Source organism: Lolium perenne, chromosome 5 (assembly GCF_019359855.2).
Source record: "Lolium perenne isolate Kyuss_39 chromosome 5, Kyuss_2.0, whole genome shotgun sequence".
Lineage (NCBI taxonomy): Eukaryota > Viridiplantae > Streptophyta > Magnoliopsida > Poales > Poaceae > Lolium > Lolium perenne.
Genome location: NC_067248.2, coordinates 81,669,955 through 81,695,719, shown reverse-complemented (window position 1 = coordinate 81,695,719; position 25,765 = coordinate 81,669,955).

The window sequence follows — 25,765 nt, the reverse complement described above, 5'->3', positions numbered from 1 at the left end:
TTTTTCTAACCACCTTCTCTTTGATTTCAAATTTAGGTCAAACTATCGGTGCCTACTATGTGTTCTACTTGAATTGGATGCAGCATGCGCACATGATATGTTTTGCCATTGTTTTGGGCTTCCACACATCTTGGGGCATCCAAGTATTTAAGTTACCTTGTTTTTTAATTGTAATTCATGTACCCTTTCCTCCCAATTAAATTTTGGTTTTACATTTTTAATTTTTTTAAATTTTTATGCCCATTACGATGTCATATAGTTAGCATTTAAGTTGATAAACAAGGTCTGGACATATTCAAACCAAAAAATCATGTATCTACCCCCTAACGCTAAACTCTGTCATATGAAGTCAAGCATATGAAGAGAAGTGGTTTTGGGTTTCAAACATGGAAATTTCCATGCTTGAAACCAAAAACCACTTCTCTTCATGCATGCTTGACTTCATAAGACAGAGTTTAGGGTTAGGTGGTAGATACATGATTTTCCTGGTTTGAATATGTTTAGACCTTGTTTATCAAATTAATTGAATGCTTACTATATAACATAAGAGAAGACCTTGTTTTTTTTGAATTTTTATACCCATTCGAATCTTTGTCAAATCCTTGGTTCCACCAAGATTTGAATAAGTTAAAAACATGAATATGAAAAAGTAAGCATGTATGCTTCTTAGTCACTTCAAAATGAAGCTCTTGGGAGGGTTTTTGAAATTACATGTTGAAACCAAAAACCACAATGCTTGACTTCATGAAACAAAGTTTAGGGTTATGGGTAGATACATGCATGATTTTTCTTGTTTGAATATGTCTAGAACTTGTTTATCAACTTAATTGAATGCCTACTATATAACATAAGAAGACCTTTTTTGTATTTTTTAAATTTTTATACCCATTTGAATCTTGGTCAAATCCTAGGTTTCACCAAGATTTGAATAAGTTTAAAACATGAATATGAAAAAGTAAGCATGCATGTATGCTTCTTAATTAATCACTTGAAATGAAGCTCTTGGGAGGGTTTTTGGAATTTCCATGTTTGAAACCAAAAACCACATATCTTCATGCATGCGCTTGACTTCATGAGACAGAGTTTAGTGTTAGGGGTAGATACATGATTTCTCTCGTTTGAATATGTTTGAAACCAAAAACCACATATCTCTGGTTTGCCGCACTTAGAAATGATATTTGCATCACTTATCATATGTTTGCCCATTTGAATCTTGTCAAATCCTAGATTTGACCAAGATAATTTAAACAAGTTTAAAACATGAAAATGAAAAGGCAAGCTTGTATCCTTCTTAGTCACTCTAAAATGAAGTTTGGGGAGGTTTTTGAAATTTCCATGCTTGAAACCAAAAAACCACTTCTCTTCATGCTTGACTTCATAAAGACAGAGTTTTTGGGGATATATAGGGGTAGATACATGATTTTTCTGGTTTGATATGTCTAGACCTTGTTTATCAACTTAATTGAATGCTTACTATATGACATAAGAAGACTATGTGCCTTGATTTTACATTTTTTAAATTATGCCCATTTGAATCTTGGTCAAATCCTAGGTTTGACCATGATTTAAACAAGTTTAAAACATGAATATGAAAATTAAGCATGTATCCTTCGTAGTCACTCCAAAATGAAGCTCTTGAGAGGGTTTTTGAAATTTCCATGTTTGAAACCAAAAAACCACGTACTTCTCTTCATGCATGCTTGACTTCATAAGACAGAGTTTAGGGCTAGGGTAGCTAGATACATGATGTTTCTGGTTTGAATATGTCTAGACCTTGTTTATCAACTTAATTGAATGCTTACTATATGACATAAGAAGACTACGTGCCTTGGTTTTTCATTTATTTTCATTTATTTTGAATTTTTATGCCCATTTGAATCTTGGTCAAATCCTAGGTTTGACCATGATTTAAACTAGTTTAAAACATAAATATGAAAAATTAAGTATCTATCCTTCTTAGCCACTCCAAAATGAAGCTCTTGGGAGGGTTTTTGAAATTTCCATGATTGAAACCAAAAACCACTTCTCTTCATGCTTGACTTCATAAGTCAGGGTTTAGGGATATATATATATATAGGGGGTACATGCATGATTTTTCTGGTTGGAATATGTCTAGAACTTGTTTTTCAACTTGAGCTTATCTAGAGCTTGTTTTTAAATTTTTTATACCCATTTGATTCTTCATCAAATCCTAGGTTTGTTGACCTAGATTTGAACAAGTTTAAAACATGAATATGAAAAGGTAAGCATGTATGCTTCTTAATTAGTCACTCCAAAATGAAGCTCTTGGGAGGGTTTTTGAAATTTCCATGATTTAAACCAAAAACCACTTCTCTTCGTGCTTGACTTCATAAGTTAGGGTTTAGGGATATATAGGGGGTAGATACATCATGATTTTTCTGGTTTGAATATGTCTAGAGCTTGTTTATCAACTTAATTGAATGCTTACTATATGACATAAGAAGACTATGTGCCTTGATATTTCATTTTTTTTAATTATGCCCTTTTGAATATTGGTCAAAACCTAGGTTTGACAAAGATTTAAAAGATTAAAACATGAAAATGAAAAAGTAAGCCTTGATCCTTCTTATTAACTCCAAAATGAAGGTTTTTGGGAGGGTTTTTGAAATATCCATGTTTGAAACCCAAAACCACTTCTCTTCGTGCGAGTTTAGGGTTAGGGGTAGCTAGCTAGACACCTGAATTTTCTGGTTTGATATGTCTAGACCTTGTTTATCAACTTAATTGAATGCTTACTATATGACATAAGAAGACTATGTGCCTTGATTTTACATTTTTTAAAAATTATGCCCATTTGAATCTTGGTCAAATCCTAGGTTTGACCATGATTTAAACAAGTTTGTTTATCAACTTGAATGCTTGCTATATGACATCAGAAGACTATGTGTTTGGTTTTTGTTTTTTGAATTTGTTATGCCCATTTGAATCTTAGCTAGTCAAATCCTAGGTTTGAATATATATGTCTAGACCTTGTATATCAACTTGAATGCTTACTATACATATGACATAAGAATGTTATGTGCTTTGGTTTTTCATTCTTTTCATTTTTTCTGAATTTTTAGGGCCATTTGAATCTTGGTCAAATCCTTGGTTTGACCAAGATTTAAACAAATTTAAAACATGAAAATGAAAAGGGAAGTCTGTATCCTTCTTAGTCACTCTAAAATGAAGCTTTTGGGATGTTCTTTAAATTTCAATGTTTGAAACCCAAAACGACTTCCCTTCATGCTAGACTTCATAAGATCGACAGGGGTAGATACATGATTTGTCTGGTTTGGATATATCTAGACCTTGTTTATCAACTTGATTGCTTACGATATGACACAAGAAGACTATGTGATTTGGTTTTTCATTTTCTGATTTTTTGAATTTTGTGCCCACCCATTTGTATCTTCGTCAAATCCTAGGTTTGACCAAGATAATTTAAACAAGTTTAAAACATGAAAATGTAAAGGGAAGCATGTATCCTTCTTAGTCACTCTAAAATGAAGCTTTTGGGAGGTTTTTGAAATTTCGATGTTTGAAACCCAAAACCACTTCTCTTCACACGCTTGACTTCATAAGACAGAGTTTAGGGGTTAGGGGTATAGATACATGATTTGTCTGGTTTGAATATGTCTAGACCTTGTTTATCAACTTGAATGCTTACTATATGACATAAGAAGACTATGTGATTTGGTTTTTCATTTTTCTGTTTTTTAATTATTTTTCTGCCCATTTGAATCTTGGTCAAATCCTAGGTTTGAACAAGATTTAGACAAGTTTAACACGTGAAATTAAACGAATAAGTAAGCATTGATCCTTCTTAGTCACTCCAAAATGTACCAATTGATAGTGTTAACTTTGCTTCATGGAAAAAATAATGTCATGTAAATGAGTTAACTTGGATTTCCTACCCTTGAATCCATAGGAAACTTTGTTCTAATGCACTATTATAATCAACCGAGTTTTTACACCAACAGGTCTGTCACTTACGTGTGGTGCCCACGCGTGAGGTCCCACACTTGAGTGAGCACAAGTCACGTGCAATAGGTACGCCAACTCCCAGCCATCTTCTTTGTCAAGAGAAGACGCATCAGGATGCGTATTGGAAGTCTGTGGGTCCTTCTGGATCCTTCGGTTGTCCCTCTCACACAAAAAAAAAACAAATCTCTCTCATTCTCGGCCTCGCTCGACTCGCTCGCTCGCTCGCTCGCACCTCCTGCGCACTGACAAACCCTGCACAACCGTCAACATCATCATCATCACCCGAAAAAGGGAAGACACCATAATGCTCTGCCTTTTTTCTCTCCTTCATAGTGATCCCTCTTCCTCAGATTTTCACTCGACGGGCAAACTCACATCTGCAGCATAGTAATAATAAAAATGTAGATAAATCTATATACGAATCTATAATTAAATAGGTTAAACTAGGGTTTTGCCCTGTACTACAGATCAAGGTTCAAAAAATCCAACTACGGGGTTCGAACAACACGATTCTAATCCAAGAACTTTTCGACCTCATCCAAGTGGCCTCAAACTATAGGGTTAGCATCTAGTGCCGTATGTGTGAAAATGTATGCACTATGTGTGCTATAACTTGTATGTCTTTCAAATTTGAACCAACTTTGAATAAGTTTGAAATATTTGAAATGGGGCTTTTGGCTTAAACGTTTGAAACTCAAAACGATTCTCTTCATGCTAGACTTCATAAGACCGAGTTTAGGGTTAGGGGTAGATACATGATTTGTCTGGTTTGAATATGTCTAAACCTTGTTTATCAACTTTAATGCTAACTTCTCAGTCACTCTAAAATGAAGTTTTTGGAGGTTTTTGAAATTTCCATCTTTGAAACCCAAAACCACTTCTCTTCATGCTTGACTTCATAAGAAAAAGTTTAGGGTTAGGGGGTATAGATACATGATTTGTATGGTTTGAATATGTCCAAACCTTGTTTATCAACTTGAATATGCTTACTATATGACATAAGAAGACTATGTACTTTGGTTTTTAATTTTTCTGACTTCTTTAATTTTCTGCGCATTTGAATCATATCTTGGTCAAATCCTAGGTTTCACCAAGATTTAGACAAGTTTAACACGTGCAAACGAGTAAGTAAGCATGGATCCTTCTTAGTCACTCTAAAATGAAGCTTTTGGGATGTTCTTGAAATTTCCATGTTTGAAACCCAAAACCACTTCTCTTCATGATTGACTTCCATAAGATCGACAGATCAGTTTAGGGTTAGGGGTAGATATATACATGATTTTTTGGTTTGAATATGTCTAGACCTTGTTTATCAACTTGAATGCTTACTATACATATGACATAAGAATGCTATGTGCTTTGGTTTTTCATTCTCTTTTTGATTTTTTTCTAAATTTTTAGGCCCATTTGAATCTTGGTCAAATCCTTGGTTTGACCAAGATTTAAACAAGTTTAAAACATGTGCCTTGATTTTCCATTTTTTGTTTTTTCTGAATATTTATGCCCATTTGAATCTTGGTCAAATCCTAGGTTTGACCATGATTTAAACAAGTTTAATAAACATGAATATGAAATTTCCATGATTTATACCAAAAACCACTTCTCTTCATGCTTGACTTCATAAGTTAGGGTTTAGGGATATATAGGGGGTAGATTCATCATGATTTTTCTGGGTTGAATATGTCCATAGCTTGTTTATCAACTTAATTGAATGCTTACTATATGACATATATAAGAAGACTATGTGCCTTGATTTTTCATTTTTTTTAAATTATGCCCATTTGAATCTTGGTCAAATCCTAGGTTTGAGCAAGATTTAAACAAGATTAAAACATGAAAATGAAAAATTAAGCCTTGATCCTTCTTATTCACTCCAAAATGAAGCTTTTGGGAGGGTTTTTGAGATATCCAGGTTTGAAACCCAAAACCACTTCTCTTCATGCATAGTTTAGGGTTAGGTGTAGATACATGAATTTTTGGTTTATAGTAAGCATTCAAGTTGATAAACAAGGTTTAGACATATTCAAACTAGAAAAATCATGTATATACCCCCTAAGGCTAAACTCTGTGATATATATGAAGTCAAGCATATAAGAGGAATGGTTTTGGGTTTCAAACATGGAAAATTCAAAAACCCTCCCAAAAGCTTCATTTTTTGAGTGAATAAGAAGGATCCAGGCTTACTTTTTCATTTTCATGTTACTGACTTGTTTAATTCTTGGTCAAACCTAGGATTTGACCAAGATTCAAATAGGCATAAAAATTCAATAAAGAATTCAAAAAATGAAAAACCAAAGCACATAATTAAGCTTCTTAAGTTATAGTAAGCAGTCATGTTGATCAAGAGAGTCTATACATATTTAAACATTACAAATCATGTATATACCCCAACCCTAAACTCTGTCTAATGAAGTCAAGGACGAAGAGAAGTGGTTTTCGTTTTTTTTTTTGAATTTTTATGCCCATTTGAATCTTGGTCAAATCCTTGCAGGTTTGACCAATATTTAAACAAGTTTAAAACATGAAAATGAAAAGTAAGTGTGGATCCTTCTTATTCACTCCAAAATGAAGCTTTTGGGAGGTTTTTTAAATTTCCATGTTTGAAACCCAAAATGATATCTCTCCGTGCTTTACTTCATAAGACAAAGTTTAGGGGTAGGGGTACATACATGATTTTTCTGGTTTGAATATGTCTAGACCTTGTTTATCAACTTGAATGCTTATTATGTGACATCAAAAGACTATGTGTTTAGTTTTTTTTTTGAATTTGTTATGCCCATTTGAATCTTGGTCAAATCCTAGGTTTGACCAAGATTTAAACCAGTTTAAAACATGAAAATGAAAAGTAAGCCTGGATTCTTCTTAGTCCCTCCAAAATGAAGCTTTTGGGAGGTTTTTTAAATTTCCATGTTTGAAACCCAAAACCACTCCTCTTAATGCTTGACTTCATAAGACAGAGTTTAGGGTTAGGGGCCAAGTATATACATGATTTTTCTTGTTTAAATATGTCTAGACTTTGTTTATCAACTTGAATGCTTACTATATGACATCAAAAGACTATGTGTTTGGTTTTGATTTTTTTGAATTTGTTATGTCCATTTGAATCTTGGTCAAATCCTAGGTTTGACCAAGATTTAAACCAATTTAAAACATGAAAATGAAAATGAAAGCCTGGATTCTTCTTAGTCACTCCAAAATGAAGCTTTTGGGAGTTTTTCAATTTCCAATGTTTGAAACCCAAAACCACTTTTCTTCATGCTTGACTTCATAAGACAGAGTTTAGGGTTAGGGGGTATATACAATATTTTTCTGGTTTGAATATGTCTAGACTTCGTTGATCAACTGTAATGCTTACTATATGACATAAGAAGCTTATGTGCTTTGGTTTTTTTTTTGATTTCTTTTTTGAATTTTTATGCCCACTTGAATCCTGGTCAGATCCTTTGTTTGACCAAGATTTAAACAAGTTAAAACATGAAAATGAAAAAGTAAGCCTGGCTCCTTCTTAGTCATGAAAATGAGTTAACTTGGCTTTCCAACCCTTGAATCCATAGGAAACTTTGTACTAATGCAGTATAATATTCACTCGAGTTTTTACACCAACAGGTCTGTCACTTACGTGTGGTGCCCATGCGTGAGGTCCCAAACTTCAGTGAGCACAAGTCACATGCGGTAGGCAGGCAAAATACCCGATCAATCCGGGCGGTGGCTGTTAAGGACCCGATCGCATTTCTTGCTTTCAGACTGGGGTCTACCATGTAAGAAGTTTGTTCCTTTTGGATGCATCACTCGTATTTGCAAGTTTTTTGGGGGTCCCGCAAATTCAGGGTAGCATCATGCCCCCCTTCCCACGCCAACACAAACAGAGTTCAACACAACCTAATTAAGCAAGGTTCAACACAGACATAGTTCAACAACCCTAATTAAGCTAATAGGTTCACCACAAACGCTGCTGAGCAGCAAACATAAACAGAGTTCAACAAAAGATGCTGCTTTTGAAGCGGTAGGAGAGACAAACATGCACAACGATTACGGAGTATATTTACCATCTTCTTCTGGTCCCTTCTTAGCTTCTTGCTGCCCATACCTTTAATCTTTGGTGGCTTGGGCTTGGGAGGAGGCACACGACCGGTCTCGATAGCTTGGTTCAATTTCTTCCTTAGGAATAGCCCATATGCCATGTGGTTGGCTATGAAGCCGGATCGGTTAACAGTTTCCCCAACTTTGAGACAGCCGGACCCACAGAAGCCGGCATCTTGCGAGACGCTTCGAAAGTCAACCTTTATGCTCTTTGTGCGAAGGGGCAGCTGTTCCTGGCACCGATCCAGGGTTCACTCCAATACTTGTCGAACTTCCCGCCTTAAGCTTGTTGAGAGTGGCCCTGGCCTTCCTATGACGCGACTCGACATCGCTGTCAACCTCATCGATAACAACTTTGATACATGCCAAATAAGCAGGTGAAGCAAATATGTAGCAGTTGCAACTAATAATGAATATGAATCTAAAAAGATTCTGACGCTAATTCAAAACCCTATAGCGCAAAAAAAAAAAGAGGGAGAGACCATAGAGCAAATCGATACAGGGCTATGTTAAATAAGGGAGAGAGGTGAATCGGATGTGAAGCAAATATGTAGCGGTTGCAACTAATGCGAATATGAATCTAAAAAGATTCGACGCTAATTCAAAACGCTATAGCGCAAAAAAAGAGGGAGAGACCATAGCGCAAATCGATACAGGGCTATGTTGAATAAGGGAGAGAGGTGAATCGGAACATACTTCCTCCCCCTCGTCGACGATATTCTCGTCGAAGGTCGGCGGCGGCGGTTCAAAGATGAGTTCAACCTCGTCCTCGTCATCTAGGGGATGCTTCCCAAGAGAGTGGACCCATCTACCAACGGCATCGGATGCCGATGAGCGACCGATGGCCCGACCTTCGGCAATGGCCTCCGCTTCGTCTTTGGCATCCGCTGCGGCAATGATCGCCGCCGTTGCGGCCATGCGTGCTGCGGTCGCGGCTCTGCACGCCTCCTCTGCGGCTAAGGCCAGCCGCGCGGCTTTCGCTTTCGCTGCGTTGACGGCGTCGGTTGGGCTCTCCATCGGTGGAATGGGAAGGGGAAGTGAAGAGAGGGTTTTTTCCTAGTCCGTGGAGAGAGGGAGAAGTGTGGACGTGAAATGGATAGCGACGATATTTCAAGATTTGGGAGACATAGCACGAACCGGCGGATGACATAGCGTGGGTGCATTACCTCATCTGCCTCTGTCCTAGAAAGAGCGTACGTGTGGGTTTTCAAGGCATATTAAGGATTTTATTATTACATTGGGAAGCTGTCATCGACCATCACTTTCCTCTTCAACTTTTCCACCTCCAATGATCTAAATGCATGTAGTAAATAAGAAAACCATATTATGCTAAATACTACTACCTCCATCCCAAAGCGTAAGGCTTATATTATTTTTAGAAGCTCAAACTATGTCAAGGTAAACTAAGATTTTACCAAAAATCATTATCATGCAAAATACAAAATTAATATCAATACATAGACAACGATTTTTTTGGTATGGTATCTACAAAATATTATATTAGTTGATAGATTGTTCTAAATTTTCGTCAACCTTTACTTGCTTTGACTCTTAAAAAAAGACTTAAGCTTTGTGATGGAGGTAGTACGTACTAGTCGTGAAGAAACTATATCCCTCGTGATGAGAAAGAAATATTTTTTACTACCACTCTTTTGTGGACAAATTTTGAAGTGCATTGCAAAACAGAAGTACACTCTTTTATGGACAAATTTTAACTCTACACCCATTATTTCGGGATGGAGGGAGTATAACCCAACTTGTTTTTCTTGGGCACTACTGCTTTTTCCCTGTGCAATGCTTGGTTCTACCCTTTTTCTCAATGTAATGGTCACTTTAAGTCATTTTTTCCCACACACATTTATTTTGTACTTCTCTACAGTGTTGACCGTGCTACTACTATTTGTGTTAGTGCGCCAAAAACAAAATGTTATTTTTAAGTGCCAAATTAATCTAGGGCGTTGGTTGTGAATCGGTGAACAAAAAAGAGATAGCCCAAAAGAGGAACACACCAAGGTACAAAAACTAGTATATATGCATGTTTCTATGTACATATATATGACCCTGGGTTTGTAGATAAAAAAACATTCATATATGCGCTTACTATTAATATACATAAGTTTATGCTTTGATTCTGTTGGTTTAGGTATATATATGGTTAGGCATCACTACTAATTCAGAAATAAACAAAAATGTAACTCTTCAAGTGAAGTCATTTTAAGTGACCTAACAACTAAAATTCATATATAGGATTTGTATAGGAATTATGTAGGATTTAGATCACATGTGAATTTTCCCCACACTAGTTGTTTGATTCATAGGAACATATCCTATAGGAATCTTGCAGTGCAAATCCTATAAGAATAAAACATTAGGTCATACCTCATGGAAAATTTCCTTTGGCACAATCAAACACAACTCATCTTCCTATATGATTCAACTAGCCATTAAATCTCAATCCTATGTTTTCCATATTTCTATGGTTTTCCCATCCTATGAATCAAAGGAGCCTTAGGGCTTATATCTTTTTAGAAAAGGCAAACTATGTTAAGATTGGCCAAGTTTTACGAAAAACCTTTAACATGCAAAATACAAAGTTGAGTCATTTCGTTTGAATCGGAGGGAGTACATTTGACGTTATGGTACTATTTGACACTGCTTAGCCTGTATTTTTTGAACCAAACTTCCCCCTTCATGAAGCTTTTATTTTAGCTTCGGTGACTTGATACATCCATATATCTAGACAAAGTTGAGTCAATTCATTTGAATCGGAGGGAGTACATTTGACTATATGGGTATTGTTTGACAAGCTTGGCACTGTCTTCTTTTTTGAACCAAAGCGCCCCCTTCACGAAGCTTTTATTTTGGGATAGAGCTTCAACGACTTGATACTTCCAAGTTTCACGGTGACTTGGTGCCACCATCCACCATCCATCTCAGATCCAATGTATGCGATCGACTTAGAATTTAAACTAAATAATTATTATAATTGCTCGAAATATTTCAAGAACTTCAGTTAATCGTGCATATTTCGATTTATATTTTGGTGAAGTTTCATTCGATTTGAATCAAAGGTTTGTGAGCAAATATATACTCCCTCCGGTTCATATTAATTGACTCTAATATGGATGTACTAGACACATTTTAGTTCTAGATACATCCATATTGAAGTCAATTAGGGCTCCTTTGATTCAAAGGATTTGCATAGGAATTGTGTAAGATTTGGTTCCTATGGGAAAAATTCCTATACATGTTGTTTGATTCATAGGAACATATCCTATAGGAAAAATTCCTATAGGAATCTTGTAGTGTAATTCCTATAGGAAAAAAGCATTAGCTCATACCTCATGGAAAAATTCCTTTGCTACAATCAAACAAACTTCATCTTCCTATAGGTTTCAAGTAGACATGTCATTCCAATCCTATACCTTTCCTATTCCTATGCTTTTCCTATCCTTTAAATCAAAGGAGCCCTTAATATGAATCGAGGGAGTATTTAGTTTAAACTAGTGCTCGTATACGTAAAAAGCTCTTTAATCACAAGCTAATCGTCCGAGTGGGATGAAATATTCACAGATTTTAGAACAAGGCATCTACATTTCTTGGATTTTTTTCGTAATTTTTGTTTTTAGGTTCGAAATAAGAGATTAGTTTGGAACGTTGGATCTCAAATGGTTGGTAGATGGTGGCACCAAGTCACAATGAGATTTGGAGACTTCAAGTCAACTGCAGCTCTGTCCTTTTATTTTGACAAACTGCAGAGCCGCTGGTGCATCTATGCTTGCGTACGGCCGACGCCGATTCTTAGCAAGGAAGTTCTTCCTATAAGTAGTAGTAGTATCCATACTCCACTCCAAGGCATGTATAAAAAAAAGAACCCATCCCGTTCTCGTTTTCCCGATCACTCTTCTCACGAAGATGGAGGAGGCCCTCTTCTTGTGCCCCCTCTGCACTGCTGCCCTTCAAACCCCCATATCCAAGGTCGCTCCCTTCCGATTTCATTCTTAGGTTCACACGTGAGAAATGTCAATGACAAGCGATGCCACGTACGTTGTTCCGTGCGGTGCAAGGGCGGTCATATGGGCTGTCGGCGCTGCGTCGGCGAGCTTGCGCCGAACCCGTGCAAGAAGTGCGAGCAGCCGGCGTGGTTGCCGCCGTCGAATCGATGCAGGCCAAGATTGCCGCCGTCGAATCGATGCGGGGCAATGGTCAAGTGCGTCGGCTGCCGAGCTTGGTCGCCTCCACGGAGTCCTACAAGCACTATATCGCGTGCCCGCATGGTCCGTGCGGCTGCACAGAGGCCATCAATAGCGGCTGCAGCTTCACCGGCCCGCCGCGGGAGCTCCTGGTACACCTCCAAGCATCCCACTCCATCCCGGTGTTTACGTTCCGGTATGGCATACCCGCCTGGTGCATAGTTCGTCTTCCGGTACAACCGCGGGGACACTGTTCATCGGCGGTGGGGAAGAAGACGGTAGCGTGTTCGCCATCACCGTTGGAGCGCTCGGCCCTACCACCATTGTGTCCTGTGTGTGCATCAGGTCGGCCGCGTGCTTGTTTCCGATGTACAAGGCGCAGCTGTTGGTGATTGGTCCGCCGGCGCCGGCGACGGCTGGGACCAGTGACCTCTCGACGGACACCTTGATGGCGGTAATCGAGCCGACGAGCTCCCGACGCCTAGCTCGATCATGTTGCAGCAGCTCACTTCTTTCTGGCGGTGCCGCCCGTTCTGTGACAGAATGGAGGGCAGCGTGTGTTGCCTATCTGCGTTTGCATCAACAAGAAGGTTATACAATAATCTTCGTTTAGTCATCTTGCAATGTAGTTACTCGAAGATCGGAGGAGTAGTTTAGTTCGAAGTAGGGTTCGTTCGGATGTATTTTGGACTTGTATAGTAGTAGTACTACTACTCCAGAACTATTACTAGCTAGTTGGAGTGCTAGAATGCAGCTCGGAGTATTATAGTATTTTGGCAGTACTACTAGTTATGTATGTGACTGCAAATTCAAACTAAAATGGACTATTTCTTGCTAATGTTGTTCTTTTGGAGTCATCATTTTTTACGAACGTGTTAACTATGCTATTGTCTAAGGATTCGTTTAGATTTCTTTGGTTGAATTCATATTTCGTCTCTTCCTAATTTGGCAAAACTGCCTTTGTCATGGGCATTCTTACAAGGTCGCTGAAGTTTCAAAGTTTCTTAATGTATATTGCGTAGGGTGTACCCCCTTAACATGGATCTGTTGCATTTTTGGGTTGTATTTTTTTGGCAATTTTCAGGACCATAAAATAGCACGCCTTGATTGAAATTTGAATTAGTGGCCGATACTAGCATGGAGTAGTGAAGTTTTTTGTACTCCTCGGTCCCACCAAAAGTGTCTCACCTTTGTTAAAATTTAGATGGATAGATGTATTTTTTACAAAGTTGAGACAACTTTGGTGGGACGGAGCTCTGAGTCGTAGTTGATGGCGAGAAGGTTGATGCCTTGCTAGGTTGGTGTACGTTGCAAAAAGAACAAGGTTGGTGTGTATTTGTTTTATTTGTTCACCATAATACGACATGGCCATCGATTTGATTAGACAACACAAGCCTGGGATGTTTCACTTATTTATTGTAGGAAGCACGATTAATGTTCTGTAATGATGGGGCTACTCCTATAGTCCGTCTGCTCGGCTCCTACTCGGGTGTCGGGTCACATTCACACTCTCCTCTTTTTTTGAACACTTTCACACTCTCCTCTTTTTTGAACACATTCACACTCTCCTCGAAACTGCAGTAGGCAGTATATGAGCGTCTCGGTTCACCTCCGTCGTCTATCCCCACTCCGCCCATCTTCCATAGCACGCGCCTGCGTTTCGCATCCTATCCAGCAGTGCCCAGTTTGAGAGCCTCTGTTCTCCAACTCAAACCCCCACCTGCCGCCATTGATCGCCATCTCTCTCCCAAAGTTCGAATCAGTAGATCGCCCAAGAAAATACCAACCCCATTGTACCACCTGCCTCATTGTGATGGCGAAATCGAGCAGGGTCTGTGGATCTGGGCTGTTTCACAAGGTGTTTACGGAAGGCCCCCTTGAAGTGCTCATCAGCCAGTGCGACGCCATCACCGCCGCGTCCCTAGTCGGTTCCTCCAAAAGTATTCTTGATCAGCCAAATACAGTGCCACTCTGCCTGCTTCTCAGCCGTTTGGCCTTCCGTGTGTTCTCTGTTGTGACCCGGCGGATAAACCATGGGCGGTGTTCAAGGAGGATTTGCCGGTGCACAGCAAGTGCAAACTACTGCCGCTGGACAGGTTCTCCTATGATGGCCTAATGCCACACGGTAAGGATGAGGAGCGGGCAGGCGCCAATGGAGATTGGATCGCCATGGTTGGCCCCGAAGGCAAGTGGAACCTCCTCAATGTGTACACTCATCGCAAGATTAAGCTTCCATCTTTGAGGAACAAGTTGGAAACCACACACAATCCACTTATATTCGAGTATCAGCGTTATGCTATTCAACTGCAGAAGATAGCTATTTGCCAAGTTCCTACAGCTGCTAGGGGGTATCAAGATTTCTCCCTTGTCGCAATCTTCGACTTTGCAATTGCCTACCTCCATGGCGAATATCCTCGTGAATGGATATTTCTTGAAAACCAGTTTCAGTACGGCGCCATATCTTTGCGATGCAATTATACATAACGGACTTGTGTTCGCCGTTGCGAGCTTGGAAATGTTTATGCATGGGATCCTAATCAATTTGGTAACATTTCCTCCCTATCTTTTTTATATACGTAACTTATATAGTATTTCACCTCTTATTTGTTGAACTGTCTTGGCATCTTTTGGCTTAAAGGAATTCCATAGGCGCACACCATAACCCTCTTGTGGTATGGACATATATAGAATTTAACATCTATAGGAATTTTAGTATGGTCTAATGTGCATGTTGTTCCTTAGGAAAAAGGCCCCCTAGTAATTAAGTTTCTTTATTATTACTCCCTAGAAAATTTAAGGTAGAGTAGAAATAGAATCAATAAAGGTGCCATGCAATATTGATAAAGACTTTCATTTGTTTATATTCAAACCATCTAAAATTTGGACCAATATTTTCGGGAACATGTTTTAAATCCACATGAAGTTTTACCAAGATGTTGAAATATATTTCAAACCATCTTATGTTCGACCATGATTTTATAAAGTACTAGTATTGGCATCCCAATATCAAATCAATATCACTAGTAGATAAATCATGAAATATATTTTCATGTGACGTGTTCTTTCCTTTTTCAAGGTCCTATAGTGCTCCTGCTCCATTCATTCCGTGGTGAAAATTTGGATTTGATGACGATGATGATTTTGACTCTAATAGTCGTACGTGGTGGCTGGCAAGATCTCAAGATCGTTCTAGACTTCTCCTGGTCTATGCACGTGGCGTAATGGATTTTGACGTGACGGTGCTCCAACTCATTATGATAGTACCCCTTACATCCATTGCGGTCGCATTTGTTCTGACTATTCGGGGTATACCTGCATTGTATTCTCGAATGACACTAGTCGGTTACTTCCAGCCAACCCGTGGGAAAGGGTTACTAATCTTGGAGACTATTCTATGTTCCTTGGGTTGAACTATCCGATTTTCATGCCGAGTGGGTGGTGCAACATTTCCCAGGATATTTGACAAGAAGAAAGCGCATCTACACCACGCCTCAGGCCATTGGCTCTCAGTTTGACACATCACATCAAGAAATTTTCCGCTTCAGTCTAAATGGCGAAGACCACCAAAGCATATCTTTCTCAAGCAGCGGTCCAGGGGGCCAAGCGGCATACGGGGTTTTGGTTCATCCCAAGCTACACCAACGCTTTGATTTGGAACAAAGACAATCGAGTTAGGGATATTTATGTAATAGTAGGATCATACTACTAGCTAGCTCAGTTGGTCTTGACTCCTATTTAACTATTTATAGCTAATGTACTTAGGTGATAAATTTATGCTATTTGCATGAACCAGGCGCTTCTTTTAATTTGATCAAATACGGTCTATACACATGCATGGCTTGTTTGGCTGTTTCGGTGTCCCTAGAGGCATACATATATCTTTGTTATTTAGCAATCTTTATTACGAGTACAAAGGTCTTAACCTCATGGTTCACGAAAGTATAAACGTAGATCAACCATCTAAACATAGAAGACATTCTAGTGTATGATTCTTACATATACACATCAACATCCTATCAGAAAATCTTAATGTGAATTGTCTTGCTGTACAAACCCGTGCATCATTCTCTAGCCGGTTGCACCCAAAAACCAAATCGTGGTACTTCATAGTTGACTGTATGTAGGACAACATACAGATCCAATGCGAAGCCATGGGTATCACCTGCATGTGAACCATATTTCACATGGTTGGAGGTACTCTATATGGCATTTAAAATCATTCCTTGTCTTTCATATGGTCCTAAAAATAGTACAGTTGGATTTGTGGGTTTTAATTTTTTATTAACACACTCAATTGATTGCCCAAACATTGATTAATAATATTATTAAGGGGTGTGATGTTGAAAGCCATAAGAACAATGTGCCAAACAATCTTTGCTAGCGGACGGTAAATGTATACCCATCAGAAATAATCAGCGAGACGTGCATGTTTCTTTGGTCGAATAACTGCTGCACCATCTTAAAAGTAAATGGCATGACCATTTATTTGATTTGATAGCGTGCAGCTAGATGGCGTACATTACTATCTCTACTTCCTTGGGTCGCCCAAATCTGGAGTACTAAAAGCAAATCCTGGTGATTCATTTGACAAGACAACACAGATGCGACCAAATTTCTCCGTCCATATTATTATAATAATCTGGAGTGCGTTGCCTCGTTGCCTTCCAAGAGAAGCTGCATTCCTTGCCAAAAAAGAGAGAGAGGCTGTATTTATAACTATCTCACCGGCCGCCACTAGTACAAACCATCACTCCCTCTCCACCTCCACCTCCATCTCTTCCCTAGTAGCTCCACCTCCATATCGGCGACGGACCACAATCGCGCGGCTTCGACTTCATCTTCGACGGCGGCGGCGGCAGAGCGTGAGGCACCTTCTCCGCGGCGCATCACTCATCCTCGTCCCGCGGCAACAATGGCTGTATGTGAAATCACCATACCCTTTTGTATGGTAGAGATGATGATGTGCGGATAAAATTTTATTGGCGGTTGCTCATCCTTGTTTGAATATTTGGTGTAGATTCACATCTAGGGCAGGGTGTCAAGCGGGGTGGGTAGCGGGCTAGCTAGTTTCAGTGCGAGTGCTTTAAATCTGCTCTAATCTCAACCACTATTTGCTCTAATTTTCTGCTGCGGGACGATTCGCGGACGCCGCTTGCAACCTAATCTAGGGTATTGATCCTAGTTTAGTAGACTACTAGGATTTACATGCCAATTTGTTTTTAGACTAGATCCGGATATTTGTCAATACTACTACGTACTTCTTCCGTTCGTATTTAATTGACTCTAGTTGAAAGCATCGACAGTTCATTTTCTTCTCTCCCTCTCGTCGACTAATTAAAACCGAACAGAGGGAGTATTAGGAATCCATGTGCATCCGTACTACCGGTAAGGTATTGCGTTGTTGCGAGGCTCGGTGTAATCAATATCTTTCGATATTAATATACTCACTTTATCGAGAAAATAAATTAGTAATCCATGTTCAAACTTGCTAGTTTGATCGACGTTTGATGATGATTTGTGAGGCCATGTATGGGCCTAGTTTGTTTTGCCTGGTGGTCGGTAGGCTGATGATTTATTTTTGCTTGGTCGATCTGTGGTCGTTCCATGGCCTTGCTGATTAAGCATTACTAGAATCAACAATTTTTTGCTTGTCTGGTGATTGGAAGTGTATGCGCTAGCACCATCGCACGATGATTAGTCTTAATGGAGATGCGAGATGTCGATCAAGAGGGAGAAACATATCTTGATCATGCATTCCTCACGAGATTACTTGGTGATTGGAAGTAGAATCCACAATTTGTTGTGCAAACTTCTCAACATATGCATATATTCAATGAATTGGCTTTATGTGATCAATAGTACTTCTTATTGCAGATGGATGGAGGGGAAAGAGCGAAAAAACCGATACTTAGTGAGATGACTTCTCATTCTTTGACTTCTGATATCCCAGATAACAAGGTAAATATATAGAACGACGATTCGTAGGTGATAAAAGCAGAATCCACAATTTGCCGTGCAAACTTCTCAACATATGCATATATTTGATTAATTAGTTTTATGTGATCAATAGTATTACTTATTCCAGATGGACGTAGGGGAAGGAACGAAAAAGCGGATGCTATGTGAAATGACTTCTAAATCTGTGTGTTACGATATCCCGAGATGACAAGGTAAACATATGGACCGACGCTTGTTTTGCCGCTGCCTGTTAGATGGCTAGATGCTCTGGTCTAATTTCTGTTCATGTGCTTATTATTGCAGAAACATAGAGTTGAAGAAAACTCTATATTGTGCGATGACAAAGGTGAAATGGCATGCCGATCTTTTAAACCTCCAGACGCCACCTTGTTTCTTGTCTATGGAGGCCCGATGCGGTTGGACACAGTGCGATGAGCCTATACAGCATCATCGTGTCACATGAAGAAGGTTGTGGATTGGGTTTACCCCCTGCTGTAGAAACTGGTGGTGCAGCTGGAGCTGCTAGTGTAGAGCCTCTAGTGAACGGTGTCGTGCCACGGGAATTCTCTGAACTGGAGCAAAACGGTTTACCTATTGTCAAGACCGATATAAGCTGGTGCTGATCTTTGGAGTTGCTGCGATGATCCTGCACACGAAGTATGTTTTGCATTGTTAAAACCCGTCTGCCCAGTCTTGTTGGTGGTGGACCTGGAGCTGGTAGGGTAGAGCCTCTAAGCTGAAGTGGATATTGGTGGTTTACCCTACGGTATTGTAGAGATTTCAGCAAGCGGTCTGTCCGAGAACATATCTGGTCCTACTATCCCTTTAGGTTCTACCGTGCTACCGACTCCTATGAACCGGAGCATGTACTGATGTGCCTTCTGTTGAACTTTGGCCTTTTTGTAAGTAGTGGTGATGATCAAGAAGGATACGCATCGATGATCCTGCACCCGAAGTTGCCACACCACCCGAAGGAGGTTTTGTATTGGTAGAACCCGTCATGACTATGCCTGATCTTGTTGGTGGTGGACCTGGAGCTGGTATGGTAGAGCCTCTAGCGAAAGGTGTCGTGCCACGAGAATCCTCTGAAGTGGATATTGGTGGTTTACCCTCTGTAGATCTTGGTGGTCTACAGGAGCTGGTATTGTAGAGATTTCAGCAAGCAGTCTTGTCCCACCCAACTCCTATGAACTTGAGCATGTACGATGTGCCTTACGCAGAACCTGATGCACTGTAAGTAGTGGTGATGATTCCGCTGAATCTGATCAAGAAGGATCTGCATCTCGAGGACAAGATGTCATTTGTCATTCACTGAACCCGAGCTGAAGTCGGCAACGGTAGCTTATATGGCACGGACTGTCCTTCAAGCTCTAAAGATCCAGTTGGGTGGTTCACGGGACCAGCTACTCCAAGCCATTGTCACTACAAAAGACCAGCCAGCATGCTTCGTTATCTCCTGCACATCTTGTTTGACAAGCTGAAGCACCTTGCAAGCGGCGCATTGTTCAATCCCATCGGCATGGAGAGAGGAGCTATGTTTATGTCAAGATGATTCATGCTGATTTGGTAAGGTTCCATGATAAGATGTATGGGTGGGGTGAGGCAAGAGCCACATTTTGCGGCATTCACACAGGTCTTCGCTCTTGAGCCGGACCCCATGGATGCTTACCCGGTGGTGCGGCTGTCGACTTGATATATGTTTTATGATCGGTATCTTTCTGTCGTGGAACCGTGATGTCGAGCTACCTTTCTTATGGTTTCTAGGCTTTTGGTTTCAACATGTATTATGGAGCTTACCTTAGGACTTTCGCATGCGTTTGGCTGTTGACTGTAATGTTTGTGGTTGGTTGTCTAATCTACTTGGCACAATCACATTGCAAAGGCAAATGTTCCTTTTCTCTTTAATTGTTATTATGACTTATGTGTTATAACCAGGCAAGAATATGCAATCTTGGTTCTCTGACCGATATATATGTACATACAACTTTTGTTCACATAATAACACTTACACGGGAAAAGAGTAGCTTTCTCTGTTGGACAAACACCAAACCACAAAAGGGTAACAACACAATATCCAAACTAGGTACGGCACCTGTTGAGCATACATGACTTTTGTCGTAAAATCACGTTAACCAACACTAGCGACATCTTGTTCTTTGCAAGGTGCTATGCTTATCGATCTAATCCCAATACACAACCTACTTCAGGTGGCACGATGATGTCAGGTGCAGGTTCACCAGTACCAACTCTCTTGCATCAGTCTCCATTGAAGGTACGCCACTGCTGCAGTAGACACCATTAGCAATGCAACCTGAAGGTGTTCTTATCCTCATATCAGGATCACATAATACAGGTGTCAAGCTTCATGCACTAGCCAACACAATGAAAAGTCCGAACTAGGATAGCTAGGAAAAAAACATGAAGATCTTTTTTTCGAATCCCACGCTGAACATCTTTTTTTTTTAACTAATTAGGTAAGCTCCTGCTGACAAACATATTACAGCAACTCCAGCAGTGGCTCTATATTTAGGCGCTGTGGGCTGAATGGCTGATGCTGCGCATGGAGCCGGCAATAGCTTCACCGGAAGCTGCAAACTGTGGCGGCCAAATGCAGGGCTGAAACAGCGTATTTTCAGAGGCGCTATAAATGCAGCGCCAAAAACAGAATATAATGAAAAATAGAGTGCGGTAAACAGAAGATCAAACAAAGACTAGAAATAGACATAAAATAGGATAAAATTAGCTTGATAGATACTCCGTAGTTCATATTTGTACAAAGTAGTGCGATAAAACTAAACTAAAACTCGACATCTGACGAGTCCGGTGTCGTGCCCGACACCGGATCCGACGAGAAGAGGTCAATCCAACGGGGGTCGTCCTCGCCAATGGTGGTCGGCCCGGCGAGCTGCGCTTCGATGAAGGCCCGCTTCGTCGCCTTCTCCGCCCTCCGTCGTGCGCGGTCCTCCTTCTTCGCTGCCCGCCTCGTCGCCTTCTCCGCCCTCCGTCTGCGGAAGTGCTCGTTCTCGGCGGCAACGTCCTCGGGGAAGCGGGCCGCCCACTCGCGCGCCGCGCGCTCGTCCCGCTCGGCGATGCGCAAACGGCGCTCCGTCTCGCGGCGGCGGTGCTGTTCCTCTGTCTAACGATGTACGGCGGCGGCGCGAGATCCTCGGCCTGCTGGCGCGTCCACACGTCATGGAAATTCATCGACGATCGCGGGCGCCCGAGCCGCCACGCCACGGCGTCGTACGCGCGCGCGGCCTCGTGCGCGGTCTCGTAGGTGCCGAGGCCGATGCGCTCGCCGCCGTCACGTATCTCCGCGTAATACGTACCTTTGGGGCGCGCGCGGACGCCGCGGTACCCCGTGCCGAGACGCGGCAAGCACCGCGAGCTCGACGCGAGACGAGGCATGGCGGCGGCGGAGGCGGCGGAAGCGGAGCCGCGGCGGCGATATTAGGCGCAGATGGGCAAATTTCAGCAACCCGTGTCCATCTTTTTTTTTTGGCAGGATTACGCCATGTACCACCTTCCAATTAGAAAATAGTACTGTTCAGCATTCCCCTGTTGGGCCCAATATTTCACTTTGGGTTGCCAACGGCCATCTACATGGTAATTGCTCTCGGCCTACTTGCTCCGGCCGTCGAAGCCCAATAACTACAAATGGGCCTTTCTGCTCATGCAATTTCGGCCCTTTTCTAATGAAACACAGATCCTATGATTGGCAAAAAAAAAAATACACGGAGATTCTACATAAAAGTTGTTTTTATTTATTTTGAATTATAGGGTTCCAATTTTTGAAACTGCTCATGCCCAATATGAAAATCCTTGATCGCTCCATACCCACATGGATAACGGTATTTTTAAAAATTCATAAAGTGGATTTGAAATTTAAAACATATCCTAATAATTCCTTGATTTAATCTATCAACTTGCAAGATCTTGGAGCCAAAGAGCTTGTATTAGTCTGCGACAATTATAATGAGAATCGTGTCGTTAACTAGAGATGCATGTTTATCGTTGAGAGAGGTTGCCAGGTGGGACCCATGAGGCGATTACCGTCCTCAACGTTTCAAAGAAAAAGGCAAGTAGCCCGAAAATAGGGGTAAAAAATAAATCCTACAAAGGAAACATTTATTGTTCATAGAGGTGACATGTGGGACCGATCTGCATTTGCATCCTCATCATTTCGAAGTCGGCAGGGATCAGAAGAAAAAGGCAAATAGCCAGAAATTAGGGGTCAAAAATAAATCCAAAAAGGAAACTTATATTCTTCATAGAGGATGACATGTGGGACCGACCTGCCAGCAGCGTCCTCATCGTTTCAAAGGCCGCAGGGGATCAAAAGAAAAAGGCAAATAGCCAGAAATTAGGGGTAAAAAAAATACAACAAAGGAAAGGTTTATTGTTCATAGAGGCTGACTTGTGGGACTCATGAGCCAGCGGCGACCTGAATTTCAAAGGCGGCATATGATCGAAAAGAAAAAGGCAAGTTAGCAAAAATCACTGGGTAAAAAAAATCTAAGAAATGAAACTTTATTGTACAGTCCCATGAGCCAGCACCTTACTCAACGTTTCAGTGGCGGCATGAGATAGAAAGAAAAAGGAAAGTGACCAAATATCAGGAGCAAAAAATAATCCAAGAAAAGAAACTTTTATTGTACATAGATGATGACATATGGGTCCCACTTATACAAGCTCTTTCGCTCCAAGATCTTGCAAGTTGATTGTACATAGAGGATGACATGCGGGCCCCTTGTGTCAGCATCTTACTCAACGTTTCCAAGGCGGCAGGGGATCAAAAGAAAAAAGGAAGTAGCCAGAAATTAGCGGTAAACAATAACTCCAAGGAAGGAAACTTTTATTGTTCATAGAGTATGACATGCGGGACCCATGCGCTAGCGACTTCCTCAACGTTTCAAAGGGGGCATGAGATCGAAAGAAAAAGACAAGTGACCAAATATCAGGAGCCAAAAATAATCCAAGAAAAGAAACTTTATTGTACATAAAAGATGACATGCGGGTCCCATTTTGCAGCAGCGGTGTCAACGTTTCAAATGCGGCTTGAGATCAAAAGAAAAAGAGTAGCCAGAAATTAGGGGTAAAAAAAACTCCCAGAAAAGAAAGTTGATTGTACATAGAGGATGGCATGCGGGTCCCATGACCCAGCACCTTACTCAACGTTTCAGAGGCGGCATGAGATCGAAAGAAAAAGGAAAGAGACCAAATACCAGGAGCAAAAAATAATCCAAGAAAAAGAAACTTTTATTGTACATAGAGGATGACATATGGGTCCCACTTATACAAGCTCTTCCGCCCCAAGATCTTGCAAGTTGATTGTACATAGAGGATGACATGCGGGCCCCTTGTGTCAGCAGCTTAATCAATGTTTCCAAGGCGGCAGGGGATCAAAAGAAAAAGGAAACAGCCAAAAATAAGAGGGTGAAAAAATCCAAGAAAAGAAACTTTTATAGTATCGAGGATGACATGTGGGTCCCATGAGCCAGCAGCTTCTCAACGTTTCAGAGGCTGCATGAGATCGAAAGAAAAAGGCAAGTGACCAAAAATAAGGGGGTAAAAAAAAATCCAAGAAAAGAGACTTGATTGTACATAGAGGATGACATGCGGGTCCCACCGATCGGCGGCTTACTAACGTTTCCAAGGCGGCGGGGGATGAAAAGAAAAAGGAAATAGCCAAAGATCGGAGGGTGAAAAAATCAAAGAAAAGAAACTTTTATAGTACATAGAGGATGACATGTGGGTCCCATGGGCCAGCAGGTTCCTCAACGTTTTCAAGGGCGGCATGAGATCGAAAGAAAAAGGCAAGTGACCAAAAATCAGAGGGTGAAAAATAATCCAAAAAAGAAACTTTTATTGTACATAGAGGATGACATGCTGTCCCAACGTTTCAAATGCGGTTTGAGATCAAAAGAAAAAGAAAGTAGCCAGAAATTAGGGGGTAAAAAAACTCCAAGAAAAGAAAATTGATTGTACATAGAGGATGACATGCGGGTCCCACGAGTTTGCAGCTTACTCAACGTTTCCAAGGCGGCGGGATCAAAAGAAAAAGGAAATAGCCAAAAATCAGAGAGTGAAAAAAAACCCAAGAAAATAAACTTTTGTAGTACATAGAGGATGACATGCGGGTCCCATGAGCCAGCAGGTTCCTCAACGTTTCAAACGTGGCATGGGATCGAAGGAAAAAGGCAAGTGACCAAATATCAGGAGCCAAAAATAATCCAAGAAAAGAAACTTTATTGTACATAGAGGATGACATGCGGGTCCCATTTTGCAGCAGCGGTCCCAACGTTTCAAATGCGGCTTGAGATCAAAAGAAAAAGAAAGTAGCCAGAAATTAGGGGGTCAAAAAAAACTCCAAGAAAGGAAAGCTTTATCGTTCATACAGGCTGACATGTGGGACCTATGAGCCAGCAGCTTACTGAACGTTTCAAAGGCGGCAGGGGATCAAAAGAAAAAGGAAATAGCCAAAAATCAGAGGGTGAAAAAAAATCCAAGAAATCAAACTTTTATTGTACATAGAGGATGACATGCGGGTCCCATGAGCCAGCAGATTCCTCAACGTTTCAAACGTGGCATGAGATCGAAAGAAAAAGGCAAGTGACCAAATATCAGGAGCCAAAAATAATCCAAGAAAAGAAACTTTATTGTACATAGAGGATGACATGCGGGTCCCATTTTGCAGCAGCGGTCTGAACGTTTCCAAGGCGGCACAGGACCAAAAGAAAAATGAAGTAGCCAGAAATCAGGGGGTGAAAAAAATCCAAGAAAAGAAAGATTTCAATTGGGCTACATCTAGACATCTGGGCCTTCGAACTATCCTTCTGGGCCTTTGGACACGTACAATTTCAGCCCACTCCAGAACATGATAGTTCGGATTTTTCTCAAAAAAAAAAAAACAGGAAAGTCCTATGCTTCGCCAAAACAAAAAACAAGGAGATTCAAGATATATGTTGTAAAAATAAAGATTTAATTTATCCGTTTGCAATAGCTCAGAGCGCAATACAATATTTATTGTCTGCAAAATAATCAAGATATCACATGTTTCTTGTACGGGGAGGCTGACATCGTGGACCCATGAGCCAGCAGCGTCGTTTTAAAGGCGGCAGGGGATGGAAAGAAAAAATAAACCAAAAATCTGTTGGTAAAAAATCCAAGAAAAGAAACATTTTCGTTCTGAGAGGATGACATGCGGGACCCATGAGGCGGCGGCGTCTCAGCGCTTATTGTTCATAGAGGCTGACATGTGGGACCCGTGAGCCAGCAGCGTCCTCAACGTTTTAAAGGCGGAAGGATATCGAAAGAAAAAATAAGCCAAAAATCATTTGGTAAACAATATCAAAGAAAAGAAACATTTACCGTTCTGAGAGGATGACATGCGGGACCCATGAGGCAGCAGCATCCTCAACGATTCCAAGGCGGCAGGGGATCAAAGAAAAAAAAGGAAATATCCAGAAATTAATTAGGGGTTCAAAAAAAATCCATCAAAGGAAACTTTTATTGTTCATAGAGGATGACTTGTGGGACCGACCTGC